This window comes from Furipterus horrens, unplaced genomic scaffold, assembly GCF_987537825.1.
Source record: "Furipterus horrens unplaced genomic scaffold, mFurHor1.1.pri manual_scaffold_17, whole genome shotgun sequence".
NCBI classification, from domain to species: domain Eukaryota; kingdom Metazoa; phylum Chordata; class Mammalia; order Chiroptera; family Furipteridae; genus Furipterus; species Furipterus horrens.
The window spans coordinates 85,280,678-85,295,344 of NW_028327187.1; the positions used below are offsets into that span (position 1 = coordinate 85,280,678).

Consider the following 14,667-nt stretch of genomic DNA (forward strand, 5'->3'; position numbering starts at 1 on the left):
AGAAAGAAGTTAAGGAAGATACAAACAAATGAGAAAGTATATCGTGTTCATGGATTTGAAAAATTAAAACATCCATCCTACCCAAAGCAATTTATAGATTCAATGCAATCCTTATTAAAACATCACTGGCATATTTCACAGATCTAGAAAAAATACTTCAAAAATTTATATGAAACTAAAAAAGGTCCCAAATAGCCTCAGCACTCTTGAAAAAGATGAAAAAAGTAGGAGGGTTCACAATACCTGACATCAAACTATACTACAAGGCCACTGTAATCCAAACAGCACGGTACTGGCATAAAAACAGATACATAGATCAATAGAATGGAGTAGAGAGCTTAAAAATAAACCCAGTTCTCTATGGTCAATGATTATTTGATAAAAAGAGCAGGAGCACACAATGGAGTATGAATCGCCTCTTCAAATAATAGTGTTGGGAGATCTTGATAGGTACATGCAAAAAAAATGAAACTAGACCACCAACTTACACCATACATCGGAATCAACTCAAGATGGATAAAAGATTTAAATATATGCTGTGACACCATAAAAGTCTTAGAGAAAAACATTGGCAGTAAAAATTCAGATATCCCATGCAGCAATATTTTCCGAGGGCCAGGGAGATAAAAGAAAGAATAAACAAATTGGACTACATCAAACTAAAGAATTTCTGCTCAGCAAAAGAAAACATCAGCAAGATGAAAAGGGAATCAACCATATGGGAAACATATTTGCCAATGAAAAGACACAGAGTAGCTGAATGGATTGGAAAGCATGACCCACATATATGCTGTCTACAAGAGACCCACCTTAGAACAAACAATCTAGAAAGACAAAGTGAAGGGATGGAAAAAAATATTTCAAGCAAATGGACATGAAAAAAAGCTGGGGTAGCAATACTTATATCAGACAAAACAGATTTCACAGCAAAGGCTATAAAAAGAGACAAAGAAGGGCATTTTACCATACTTAAAAGAACAATCCATCATGAAGATATGACCCTGATAAACATATATGCACCCAATATAGGTGCAAAAATATATATAAGGAGAATATTGGAAGACTACAAAAAGAATATCAACAGCAACACACTCATAGTAGGAGATTTTAACACACCATTGTCAACAACGAACAGATTTCAAAGCTAACAAAACACCAAAGATATTGAGGCATTAAATAACACTCTAGACCAAATAAACTTAGTTGATATATATAGAACTTTTCACCCCAAAGAAGCAAAATATACATTCTTTTCAAGTACACATGGAACATTTTCAAAAATAGACCATGCGGTAGGAGACAAAACAAGCCTCAAGAAATTCAAGAAAAAAATTGAAATTATATCAAGCATCTTCTCAGATCAAAATGGCTTAAAACTGGAAATCAACCTCAAGGAAAAAAACTAAAAAGCATTCAAACTCATGGATAATTAATAACATGCTGTTAAATAATTAATGGGTTAACAATGACATCAAGGAAGAAATCAAGAAGTTTCTGGAAACAAATGATAATGAGCACACAACAGCCCAAAACCTATGGGACACAGCAAAAGCAATCCTGAGAGGAAAGTTCATAGCAATACAGGCCTACCTAAAAAGGATAGAAGAATCTCAAATGAAAAATCTAACGTTAAAGCAACAAGAACTAGAGGAAGAACAACAAGCAAAGCCTAGAGCGAGTAGAAGGAAGAAAATCATCAAGAGCAGAGCAGAATTAAATGACATAGAGACAAAATAAAAATTCAAAATATCAATAAAAGTAGGAGCTGGCCCTTTGAAAGGATAAACAAAATTGACAAGCCTTTAACCAGGCTCATCAAGAAAAAAAGAGAGAGAACCCAAATAAATAAAATCAGAAACAAAAGAGAAGAAATCACAACTGATAAAACAGAAATACAAAGGATTGTAAGAAATTATTACAAACAGTTGTATCACAAGAAATTTGACAACCTAGATGAAATGGACACATTTCTGGAAACATATAATCTTCCAAAACTGAATCAAGAAGAAGCAGAAAGCCTGAACAGACCAATAACAACCAGTGAAATTGAAGCAGTAATCAGAAAACTCCCAGCACACAAAAGCCCTGGACTGGATGGCTTCACAGATGAATTTTACAAAACATTTTTGAAAGAACTAACTCCTATTCTTCTCAGACTATACCAAAAAATCCAAGAAGAGGGAAGACTGCCAAACTTGTTCTATGAAGCCAGTATGACCCTAATTTCAAAACCAGATCAAGACACAACAAAGAAAGAAAACTACAGGCCAATATCGCTGATGAGCATAGATGTTAAAATCCTCAATAAAATATTGGCAAACCGGATCCAGCAACATATTAAAAAGATCATACTCTATGATCAAGTGGGATTCATCCCAGGGATGCAAGAATGATTTAACACTCGCAAATCAATAAACGTAATACACCACATAAACAAAATGAAATAAAAACCACATGATCATATCGATAGATGAAGAAAAAGCATTTGATAAAGTACGACACCCATTTATGATGAAAACACTCAGCAAAATGGGAATAGAGGGAGCATACCTTAACATAATTAAGGCTATATATGAGAAACCTGAAGCCAACATCATACTCAATGGGCAAAAACTGAAAGCATTCCCCCTGAGACCAGGAACAAGACAAGGATGTCCACTCTCTCCACTCCTATTCAACATAGTCTTGGAAGTTCTAGCCACAGCAATCAGACAAGAAAGAAATAAAAGGCATCCAAATTGGAAAAGTGGAAGTACAACTGTCATTATTTGCGGACATGATAGTGTACATAGAAAACCCTATAGCTTTTTATTGGAGGTGGCGCACGCGGCTCTCACGCTCTGCGGGGGAACATGGCGGATGCTGAAGTATTTACTTTGCCAAAGAAGCATAAGAAGAAAAAAGTGCCCAAGTCATTACCAGAAGAAGATGTTGCAGAAATATAGCATGTTGGAGAAGTTCCTATCAGACCTGAATCCAAAGTGGCTCAGTTGGACACATCTCAGTGGCCCTTGTTGCTAAAGAATTTTGATAAGTTAAATATAATGACAACGCATTATACACCTCTTCCTTGTGGTTCAAATCCTCTGAAGAGGGAGGTTAGGGATTATATCAGGACAGATTTCATTAATCTTGACAAGCCCTCAAACTCCTCTTCCCATGAGGTGGTAGCCTGGACCCGACGAATACTGCGGGTGGAGAAGACAGGACACAGTGGTACTATGGATCCCAAGGTGACTGGCTGTTTAATTGTGTGCATAGAATGAGCCAGTCGCCTGGTAAAATCATAGCAGAGTGCAGGCAAAGAGTATGTGGGAATTGTCTGGCTACACAATGCTATTGAAGGGGGAACTCAACTTGCTACGGCCCTAGAAACTCTGACAGGTGCCTTATTCCAGAGACCCTCACTTATTGCTGCAGTAAAGAGGCAACTCCGAGTACGGACCATCTATGAGAGCAAAATGACTGAGTATGATCCTGAAAGAAGATTAGGAATCTTCTGGGTGAGTTGTGAGGCTGGCACCTACATTTGGACACTGTGTGTACACCTTGGTTTGTTATTGGGAGTTGGCGGTCAGATGCAGGAACTTCGGAGGGTTAGTTCTGGAATCATGAGGGAAAAGGACCACATGGTGACAATGCACGATGTGCTTGATGCCCAGTGCTGTACGATAACCACAAGGATGTTACCTGCGGTGAGTTGTTTACCCTTTGGAAAAGCTGTTGACATCTCATAAACGGCTGGTTATGAAAGACAGTGCAGTGAATGCAATCTGCTATGGGACAAAGGTCATGCTTCCAGGTGTTCTCTGCTATGAGGATGGCATTGAAGTCAATCAGGAGATTTTGGTCATCACCACTAAAGGGGAAGCAGTCTGCATAGCTATTGCATTAATGACCACAGCAGTGATCTCTGCCTGTGACCATGGGATAGCGGCCAGGATCAAGAGAGTGATCATGGAAAGAGACACTTACCCTCGGAAGTGGGAATTAGGTCCAAAGGCAAGTCAGAAGAAGCTGATGATCAAGCAGGGCCTTCTGGACAAGCATGGCAAGCCCACAGACAGTACACCTGTCACCTGGATTCAGAAATATGTTGACTACAGTGATGTGAAGACTGAGGTAGTTGCTGAAACAGTAAAAATCCCAAAGGTGAAGAGGAAGTGAGAGAGTGAAAGTGATGAGACTTTGCCAGAGTCTCCACAGTTGATCAAGAAGGAAAAGGAAAAGAAGAAGAAGGATAAGAAGGCCAAAGCTGCTCTGGAGAGTGCAGGAGAGCCAGGAGATGGGAACAGTGATAGCACCAAAAAGAAGAAGAAGAAAATAAAAGCAGAAGTAGTTTCTGAGTAGTGGACATCACTTTAAGCACTGTTCCCCTGGGAGGAGAAATTAAAGCCTTATTGAGAAAACAGTTTCTTTTGTTCTTGAGGGAATGGAATATAGGTCCCAGAAAGGTTGGAGAGCTGAGGCACATTTTAGCTGCTATCTGAGACCTCAGTGATATTACCTGGTCTGGTCAATCCCATATTGTCCTGTTTTAAGGATATGGGTGTAGGAGGCAGATTTGACACCACCCACTTCTCTGCTTGGAAGAGTTGGGAAGCCTTTCCTTCAGACCCAGCACTGCCCAGTAACCATGTGTAGCGCTTGTTTCCTAGTGGCTGTTTAAATATCATTGTCAATTACTCATTTGCTTCTGCCACTCCCCCACACCCCTCTGTTTAAAAAGTTTGTAAGAATTGCAGTGAAATGGGCTAGAGTAAGTAAAAGAATATAACAGCCATGTTAACTTGGGGGAGGGGCATGAATCTCCAGTGTGCTATGAGAACAGTGGTCTATTCTGGTGTCAGAGCCGCCTTTCTAACTCCATAGATATCTGCCAGATAAAGGCCTGGTAAGAGTTTGTGGTTTTTTCATCTGAAATGCTATTTCCAGTTCCTCCGGCCTAAGTAGTTTGTGTACTTAATCAAGTTTGTGTGTACAGGAAGCCTCGTGTACCTGAATCCATCTGCCTACTTGTGTATGTAACAGAATCCAAAATGTATTCTCTTGTTTTTACCCTCTTTTAAAGGATGCAATAATCTGCTGCTAGAAGAAGGTTGTAATTTTTACTTATTAAACTTGACATTACGTTGTTTAAGTATTTCTGTTGGGTTTTCTAATTACTGATCTCAAACTAGTAGAACAAAAATTATAAAATAATTTGATTAAAAATAATATTTGAAATGTAAAAAATAAAAAGAAATAAAGAAAACCCTATAGACTGCATGAAAAATCTACTCGACCTAATAAGTGAATTTGGAAAATAACAGTGCACAAAGTCAATATTCAGAAATCGAAGGAATTTCTGTACACCAACAATAAAATATCAGAGATAGAAATTAGAAGAAAAATCCCATTTACCATTACAACAAGAAACATAAAGTACCTATGAATAAAGTTAACCAAGAAGATAAAAGACCTGTACTCAGAAAACTACATAACCCTGAAGAAAGAAATTAAGGAAGATACCAATAAATGGAAGCATATACCATGTTCATGGGTGAAAAGAATCAACATCATTAAAATGTCCATACTACTCAAAGCAATTTACAGATTCAATGAAATTGTTGTTAAAATACAAATGACATATTTCACAGACCTAGAACAAATACTTTAAAAATTTATATGGAACTGAAAAAGACCCTGAATAGCCACAGCAACACTGAGGAGAAGAACATAGTAGGAGGAATCGCAATACCTAATATCAAAGTATACGACAAGGCCACGGTAATCAAAATAGTCTGGTACTGGCATAAGAACAGACATATAGATCAATGGAACAGAATAGAGAGTCCAGAAATACACCCAGGACTCTGTGGTCAACTAATATTTGGCAAACATGGAAGGAACATTAAATGGAGTGAAAAGAACCTCTTCAACAGATGGCGTTGGGAGAACTGGACAGGGACATGCTAAAAAATGAAACTAGACCACCTACTTACACCATATACCAGAATAAACTGAAGATGAATGAAAGACTTAAATGTAAGCCGTGACACCATAAAAGTCTTAGAGGAAAACATAGGCAGAAAAATTTCATATATCCCACGTAGCAACATTTTCACTGATATATCTCCTAAGGCAAGGGAAATAGAGAAAAGAATAAATAAATGGAACTACATCAAACTAAAGCGTTTCTGCTCAGCAAAAGAAACATCAGCAAGACGAAAAGGGAACCACCCATATGGAAAATATATTTGCCAATGATACCTCAGACAAGGAATTAATCTCCAAAATATATAAAGAACTTATACGACTCAACGCCAAGAAGACAGACAACCCAATTGAAAAATGGACAACGAACATGAACAAACACTTCTCCAAAGAGGACATACAGAGGGTCCATAGAAACATGAAAGAATGCTCAGCATCAGTAGCCATCAGAGAGATGAAAATATAAATCACAATGAGATACCATTTTACACCAGTCAGAATGGCCATCATCAACAAATTAACAAACAACAAGTGCTGGCGAGTATGTGGAGAAAAGGGAACCCTACTGCACTGTTGGTGGGAATGCAGACTGGTGCAGCCACTATGGAAAACTGTATGGAATTACCTCAAAAAACTAAAAATGGAATTGCTTTTTGAACCAGTGATTCCACTGCTAGGACTATACCTGAAAAATCCTAAAACACTAATTCAAAAGAACTTATGCACCCCTATGTTCATAGCAGCACTGTTTACAATAGCTAAGTGCTGGAAACAGCCTAAATGCCCATCTATAGATCAGTGGATCAAAAAACTGTGGTACATTTACACAATGGAATACTATGTAGCAGAAAGAAAGAAGGAACTCCTGCCATTTGCAACAACATGGATGGAACTAGAGAGAAATATGCTTAGTGAAATAAGCCAGGCAAAGAAAGAAAAATACCATATGATATCACCTAATACAGGAAACTAAAGAACATCACAAACAAACGAACTAAATGGGACAAAGAGCAGAATAGCAGTCAATAGGGGGAAGGGGGGAGGGAGAGAAGGGAGATAAGTAAGGGAAGGGTTTAGTCAAAGAACATGTATAAATGACTCATGGACATGGACAATGGGGAGGAATATGATTGTGGGAGAAGGGGTGGGCTGGGTGGGGGAGAGAAATGGGGGAAAAATGGGACAACTGTAATTGAAAATCCAAAAAATAAAATTAAATAAATAACATTTTGACCCCACATTGGCACTAGGTACAAAGTTTCAAATACTCCCTGCTAGAGGTTGTTTATACTTAATTATAAGATAAAGGAAAGCAGAGCAAGTTCTAAAGCATATTAATATTCTTTGAATCTGGTCTCCACAATCACCCTCTAAATGGTTTTCGAGTATGTCTCCTACGCAGCCATTGTTGAGAGTTAAAGACAAGCATGGCCGGGGTGCCAACAGCAGGTCATGCTCAGGCTGGGGCTACAATTCCCTAAACCACAAGGAGCGGTTCTACACAGATCAGAAGAATCAACATCATTAAAATGTCCATATTACCCAAAGCAATTTATAGATTCAATGCAATCCCTATTAAAATACCAGCGACGTATTTCGCAGACCAAGAAGAAATACTTAAAAAATTTATATGGAACCAAAAAAGACCCCGAATAGCCACAGCAATCGTGAGACAGAAGAACGCGATAGGAGGATTCACAATACCTGAAATCAAACTATACTACAAGGCCGCTGTAATCAAAAGAGCCTGGTACTGGCATAAGAACAGACATATAGATCAATGGAACAGAATAGAGAGCCCAGAAATAAACTCAGGCCTCTATGGTCAACTGATATTTGACTAAGGGTGAAGGAACATAAAATGGAGTGAGAAGAGCCTCTTCAACAAATGGTACTGGGAGAACTGGACAGGGACGTGCAAAAAAAATGAAACTACACCACCAACTTATGCCACACACCAGAATAAACTCAAGATGATTCAAAGACTTAAATGTAAAACGTCACACCATAAGAATCCTAGAGGAAAACATAGGCAGAAAAATTTCAGCTATCCCACATAACAATATTTTCACTGGTACATCTCCTAAGGCAAGGGAAATAAAGGAAAAAATAAACAAATGAGACTACATCAAACTAAAGAGTTTCTGCTCAGCAAAAGAAAACATCAGCAAGATGAAAAGGAAACCAACCATATGGGAAAACATATTTGCCAATATATATCAGATAAGGGGTTGATCTCCAAAATATATAAAGAACTTACATTTCTCAACACAAAGAAGATAGACAGCCCAATTAAAAAATGGGTAAAGGACCTGAACAAACACTTTTCCAAGGAGGCTATACAGAGGGTCCTATGCATATGAAAGAATGCTCAACATCAGTAGCCATCAGAGAGATGCAAATAAAAACCACAATGAGACACCACTTTACACCAGTCAGAACGGCCATCATCAACAAATCAACAAACAAGTGCTGGGGAGGATGTGGAGAAATGGGAACCCTAGTGCACTCCTGGTGGGAATGCAGACTGGTGCAGCCACTATGGAAAACAATATGTAATTACCTCAAAAAATGAAAAATGAAACTGCCATTTGAACCAATGATTCCACTGCTACGATTATACTTGAAAAATCCTGAAACACCAATTCAAAGGAACCTATGCACCCCTGTGTTCATAGCAGTACTGTTTACAACAGCCAGGTGCTAGAAACATCCTAGGTGCCCATCTGTAGGTGAGTGGATTAAAAATTTATGGTACATTTACACAATGGAATACAATGCAGCAGAAAGAAAGAAGGAACTTTTACCATTTGGTACAATGTGGATGGAACTAGAGAGAATTATGCTTAGCGAAATAAGCCAGGCAATGAAACAAAAATACCATATGATATCACCTAATACAGGAGACTAATGAAAAACACCAACAAATGAATAAAATTTAACAAGGAGCAGAGTAACAGTTATCAGGGGGGAGGGGGGAAAGAGGGAGGGAAGGGGGTAAGTAGGGGAAGGGTTTAGTAAAGGAACTAATATAAATAACCCATGAACATGGACAACAGGGTCGGGATCGACTATGGGAGAAGGGGTGGGCCTGTGGGGGGTAGCAATGAGGGAAAATGTGGGACAGTTGTAATAGAAAAACAATAAAAATAAAATTTTGAAAGATGTTATGCTAAGTAAAATAAGCCTTCACTAAAAATAATATATTGTATGATTTCATTTATATGAAGTTTCTAGAATAAGCAAGACCATAAAGACAGAATATAAATAGTGGCTCCCCAGAGCTGAGTGAGAGCACAGTTGTGAGTGACACAGGGTCTCATTTTCAGATGATGAGAAGGTCTCAAATTTAGATAGGGGTAACAGTTGAACATGTCTATAAATATACTAAAAACAACTGAATTATATGCTTTAAGGATTGAATTTAATGGACTGTAAATTATATCTCAATAAAACTTCCATTAAAAAAAATCTCTTCCTGCCGTGTCTGGTGTGGCTCAGTGGATTGAACACTAGCCTGCAAACCAAAGTGTCGCTGGTTCGATTCCCAGTCAGGGCATATGCCTGGGTTGTGCGCCAGGTCCCCAGTTGGGGGCACGTGAGAGGGAACTATACATTGATGTTTCTCTTCCTCCTTCTCCCTCCCTTACCCTCTCTCTAAAAATAAAAAATAAAAAATCTAAAAAAATATATATATTAAAAAAAAATCTCTTCCCACATTCCAAGATTTCCTATTCTAGTGAATGCCTACATGATTTATCCATTTACCCAAGACAGGTACCTTTTGTGACAGGTACTGTCCCTGTTCTCATTTCATTCTATCACCTATTCCTGTCAATTTCTTCCCCTACGTATTTCTGTAGGTACTTCAGACCACCATCCAAAACCATCCCTCCATTATATCTTGTCTGAAATATTCAATAACCAATTACCTGGTCATCTTGCATTCCTTTTTATCTATTTCCCTATCAATTTTCCACCAAACAGGCAAAGTAATCTTCCCCAAATGAAGAAAAGTTAATAAACTATTATATTAAAGCAAAACTTACATAAATAAAAGTGTACAAATTCTAAGTGCCATATATTCAAAAAGTTCAATAGAAGCATATAAAGTACAAGCTTCCAGATATGACACCCACAATGTCTGAGAAGAAAAACACACTGAATGGGAATAATAGCAAAATAGACCTCATAAGAAAAAAGACTGGTGAAATTGAACTTGCCATAGAAATACAAACTGCCCAAAATAAAACAACAAATAAGAGGAAAAAATGAACTCAGAATCAGTGATATGTAGAACAACTTAAAGCAGTTTAATATATGTGCAGCTGGAGTCCTATATGTAGAGAGGAGTGCAAAATAAATAAATAAATAAAATGTTAGGAGAAACAATAGTCAAAAAATTTTACAAACTTGATGAAAATTACAACCTCTCAGATTCAAGAATCTTAATGAACCATAATACCATCAATGTGAAGAAAACTATATCAAAGCACATTATAATGAACTTTCTCAAAACAAATAATAAAGAGAAAATATTAACAGCTGCCAGAGTAAAATGATACATTACTGTATATACAAAAAACATAGATAAAGGTGATAACAGGTTTTTTTTGTTGTTGCAAACAATGGAAGCAAGGACAATGGAGCAATATTTTTAAAGTACTCAAAGAAAAAACAAACTTTCAGCCTAGAATTCTAAAGCTATTGAAAATATCTTTGAAAAAATTGAAATAAAATCATTGTAGTTTCCATATTTTTTTCATTTCCTTCTCTTTCTGGAACCATCCAGTTGACTTCAGCTTGTGTCCAAGTCTGGATCTCTATTTGATTTTATTGTGAAATATTTCATACAGAAATCTATAGCAATGAATATAAGGTACATTCATTCATTTATTCACCACCCAGCTTTATCAAATCTATATTTGTTATAATATTTACATCTAACTTTTTAAAGAACAATAATAATAGATCTAGGTATAGTCCTATGTATTACCACCCCCATATCATTCCATTCCTCTCTTCCCAGAGGTAATCAACATCATGAATTCAGAATTTTTCATCATGAAAAGCTTTAAATTATTGTATTTATATACATCCCTAGGACATATATAGGATTATTTTTCAGGTTTTAAACTTGATATAAATGGAACAAAAATCACATAAATCTTTCTGAAATTCGCTTTTGTCAGTCAGTGTTGTGTGTTATAAAATACAACTTGAAGGTACCCTGAGGACTTCAATTGGGTTCATATGTTGATATTTTATCCAGCAAACCTGATGAACCCTCTTATTTGATATAATAATTTATCTGTAGGTTCTCTTGAATTTTCTATGTAGACTATCATACAATCTCCAAATAAAGACAGCTTATCTCTTCGTAATTCAATTTGGATACACTTTGTTTATCTTGGCTTTTTGCATTGGTTAGTATCTCCAGTATAATGTTGGACATGGCATTTATTAATATTTATTGAGATCTTGACTTTATGGGAGTATTTCAAAAGTATCACTATTAAAAATATGTTTTCTCTAGCTTTTGAATGGATATATTGCATTTAATTTTATCAAATTCTTTTTCTGTTTTAGTAACATGACCATATGACTGTTCTTTATTTGTGTGATTTATCATTTAATAGAGTTTTCTGGTAATGAATTATTTTATTTCTGGGATAAACTGTACTTGGTTGATTCCTTGAAGTATTCTTGGGATTGGTTTTAATAATGCACAATAAGGTGACAGATACATATTCTTGTGAAATAAGGGTTATTTCTCACAGTTCCCAAGTGGAGAGGGCATGTCATACCACACTATGCCATATGAGGAAGTACCAGGGTCAATCAGGAGGCAGAAGGAGTGAGGGAAAAAGACATGGACAAGCCATCATTGAGGTTTTCATGGGAAGGAATGGGCAAGACAATTTAAGCATTTTAGGACTGGCAAATTTGAATAATTTCAGCAGGCTCTGTGATATAGGGGTGGTCCACATTTGTCCTGTACATGGCCCTGGGATGATTAAGGGCAGGGGAAATATTGACTTAGTGCATGAGTTTCATAAAGCAGGTGGTTGGGGGTAGGGGCTGTAGATGGGTTGGTTTGAATATAGAAGACATGCTGGCAAGTAAGTTGTTTACCATCTCCAGGAATTATGGAGCCTGGGAGGGGCAGTCTTTCCAGGATTACCAAGGCCTAAAGATGTCAGAGCGTCATATAAAATACAGAAAATAAGAAACACGATTGATGCAGTTGAGATAATTTTTTGTTTTGCTTTTAGTATTGTTGGATTTGATATGATAACATTCATTTTATGAGATATGTCTAAGAGTTTCTCCTCCTTTGTTTTCCTTCATAAGTGAGTGGGTGTCCATGTGTGTGAGGGAGGGAGGAAGAGGGAGAGGGAGACATATCTCACATTAGTAAAATGTAAACAATTGGTGAATCTAAGTAAATGATATGTAGGAACTTTTACAACTTTTCTATGTGGGGTGTGTGTGTGTGTGTGTGTGTGTGTGTGTGTGTGTGTGTGTGTGATTAAGGCTTCACTAGGGATCAGGCATGGTTAGGTCAGGTACCACACTGTGAGAGGAGAGCCTGCACACTAGGCCAATACTAGTCTTCAAGGCAGTATTGGGGGGCTCATGGTTGAGCTCTATAGGCTAAGAATCTAGTCAGGAACCTCAAAATAGAGTCAACCACTGAAGGGAAAGGTGGTGAGTGGCTTTCACACAGGAAGGAAAATGTTGGGGGAGATTTTGCTGAAGAAAAGTGAGGTTCTGTAGATCTTTAAAGGGCCTAGGTGATTAATAATGGAGAAATAAGAGTGGCCTAATAAGGCTTGAGGCAGATGGAAGGTGAGAGGAAGAGGAAGAAAAGGATGGAGGAACAAGAGGGATGAGAGAAAATAGCTGTATCCAGTTAAATTATCTTTTAAGATTAAAGTCAAAGGAAAGAGATTTGTGGACATTACTGAACTTACTGCCAACATATTATCAAAGAAGAAATTTATACCTCACAGACATTAAAATCCTGGATGCATTTTTCTGCCTCTCAACCTGGAGCTCAGGATATCCAGTACTACTGCTTTGCATTTCTGCTCCATTTTATTGTTTTCAGAGCTGGCTGCATCTTTTTTTGGCTTCCTATTTTTACATTTTATCAATCTCTGCTATATACTTGGACCAGAGGAGTATGTAAAACATGAAATCATTATGTCATCTTGACCAGTAGTACCCTTATTTCTTTATACCTTAACTTCAACTTCCATATAATAAACTACCAAATAGTCGAGTTCAGTGTTTCTCATACTACCAATGGTAAAGGATCAATGTGAATATTTTCCCCAGTAGATGGCAGAACAATACTTTGCCAAAGACAACCAATCCTTGATTTGGATGTGGCAGAAATGACAAATTGCTATAAAAGTTTTTAAATACTTCGTCTCAATTTCTGTACTTAACAGCAGATTAATAACAAACAGTTCTTGAACCAGCACTGATGCATGGACCACACTATAATTAGTAATGATCTAGTGAAAACTCAAATGTGAATATTCCACTTAAAATTATCTATGGATCTCTATTATCTACAAGAAAAATTTGAAATTCTGGGAATGTGTCATACAAATCTTTTGTGATCAGACTTTTTCCAGTGTCACCCCTACCTTTGTCTGCCTCAAATTTTTTTATGTTTAATAATATGTTTTTTAAGTATATTTTATTGATTATATTGTTACAATAGTTCCAATTTTTCCCCTTTGCTCCCCTCCACCCAGCACCCCTTCTCCCCCAGCAATCCTGCCCCAAGTCCATGCCCATGGGTCGTACATACAAGCTCTCCTGCTTCACCCTTTCATACATTCATGTTCTTTTTTTAAAAATAAATAAATGATTAATTAATTATTTTAACAATAAAAAATGACAGTCCCTCTCTCTCAGACTTAAGATCCTTTATAATCTTATAAAGGACAATGAGCGAAGGTCTTGAGCTCCTCTAGCTGCTTCAAGCTGGACATGGCCATCGTCCTACCTACCCTTGAGTCCAGAAATCCCTAATAATAGTGGAGGTGTGAAGAGGAGGGTGGCCTTCCCACATGGGGAAGGATCGTGCAGGCTCCAGGTCAGTGGCTGTCCCCGGACAACAGTGTGCTTGGTTTAACAGGCTGGCATCCTTGTTGTATTCTGGGGCAACAGATTTGGCAATAGGGTTAAAAGACATCATTCAATCCATAACCACTAGATGACAGAAGGCAGAGGTTAATTTTTCAATGTCCCACATTAGGGAAAAGAAGGGTTTCTTTAGAGGAACGTGTGCCAGGCACATATCACCTGTCCAAAACCCTTTTGCCCATTATACTTAGTTTGGGCTGAGGGAAATAGTTTAGGTTCCCCCCCCCCTCAGACCTCTGGGCCCTTTCTGTCCAAGCCGTTAGGATAGAAAAGAGAAACAAGTTTTAAAGTGAAGCCCACAGACCACCCCATACTTCACCAACCCAGCCACTTAGTTCAGTCAAACCGTTGAGTCTCAGGAGGCAGCGCTGCAGACAGGATTAAGTGAGGCCTATACATACAGACAATCACTCAGGTAATGAGATTATAGGCTTATGCCCTTTGAAAAGAGAAAACACAGGTTAATTTATGTAACATAACCCACAAACAAGTCTCTAGATCTGTAAGACTCTCATTTGAAAGACA

At 37.5% G+C, this 14,667-nt stretch overlaps 1 pseudogene; it reads left to right on the top strand.

Moving 5' to 3' along the window:
- Positions 1 to 2,817: 2,817 nt before the first annotated feature.
- Positions 2,818 to 4,785, top strand: LOC149991518 (H/ACA ribonucleoprotein complex subunit DKC1 pseudogene; annotated as a pseudogene).
- The last annotated feature ends 9,882 nt before the right edge of the window (positions 4,786 to 14,667 follow it).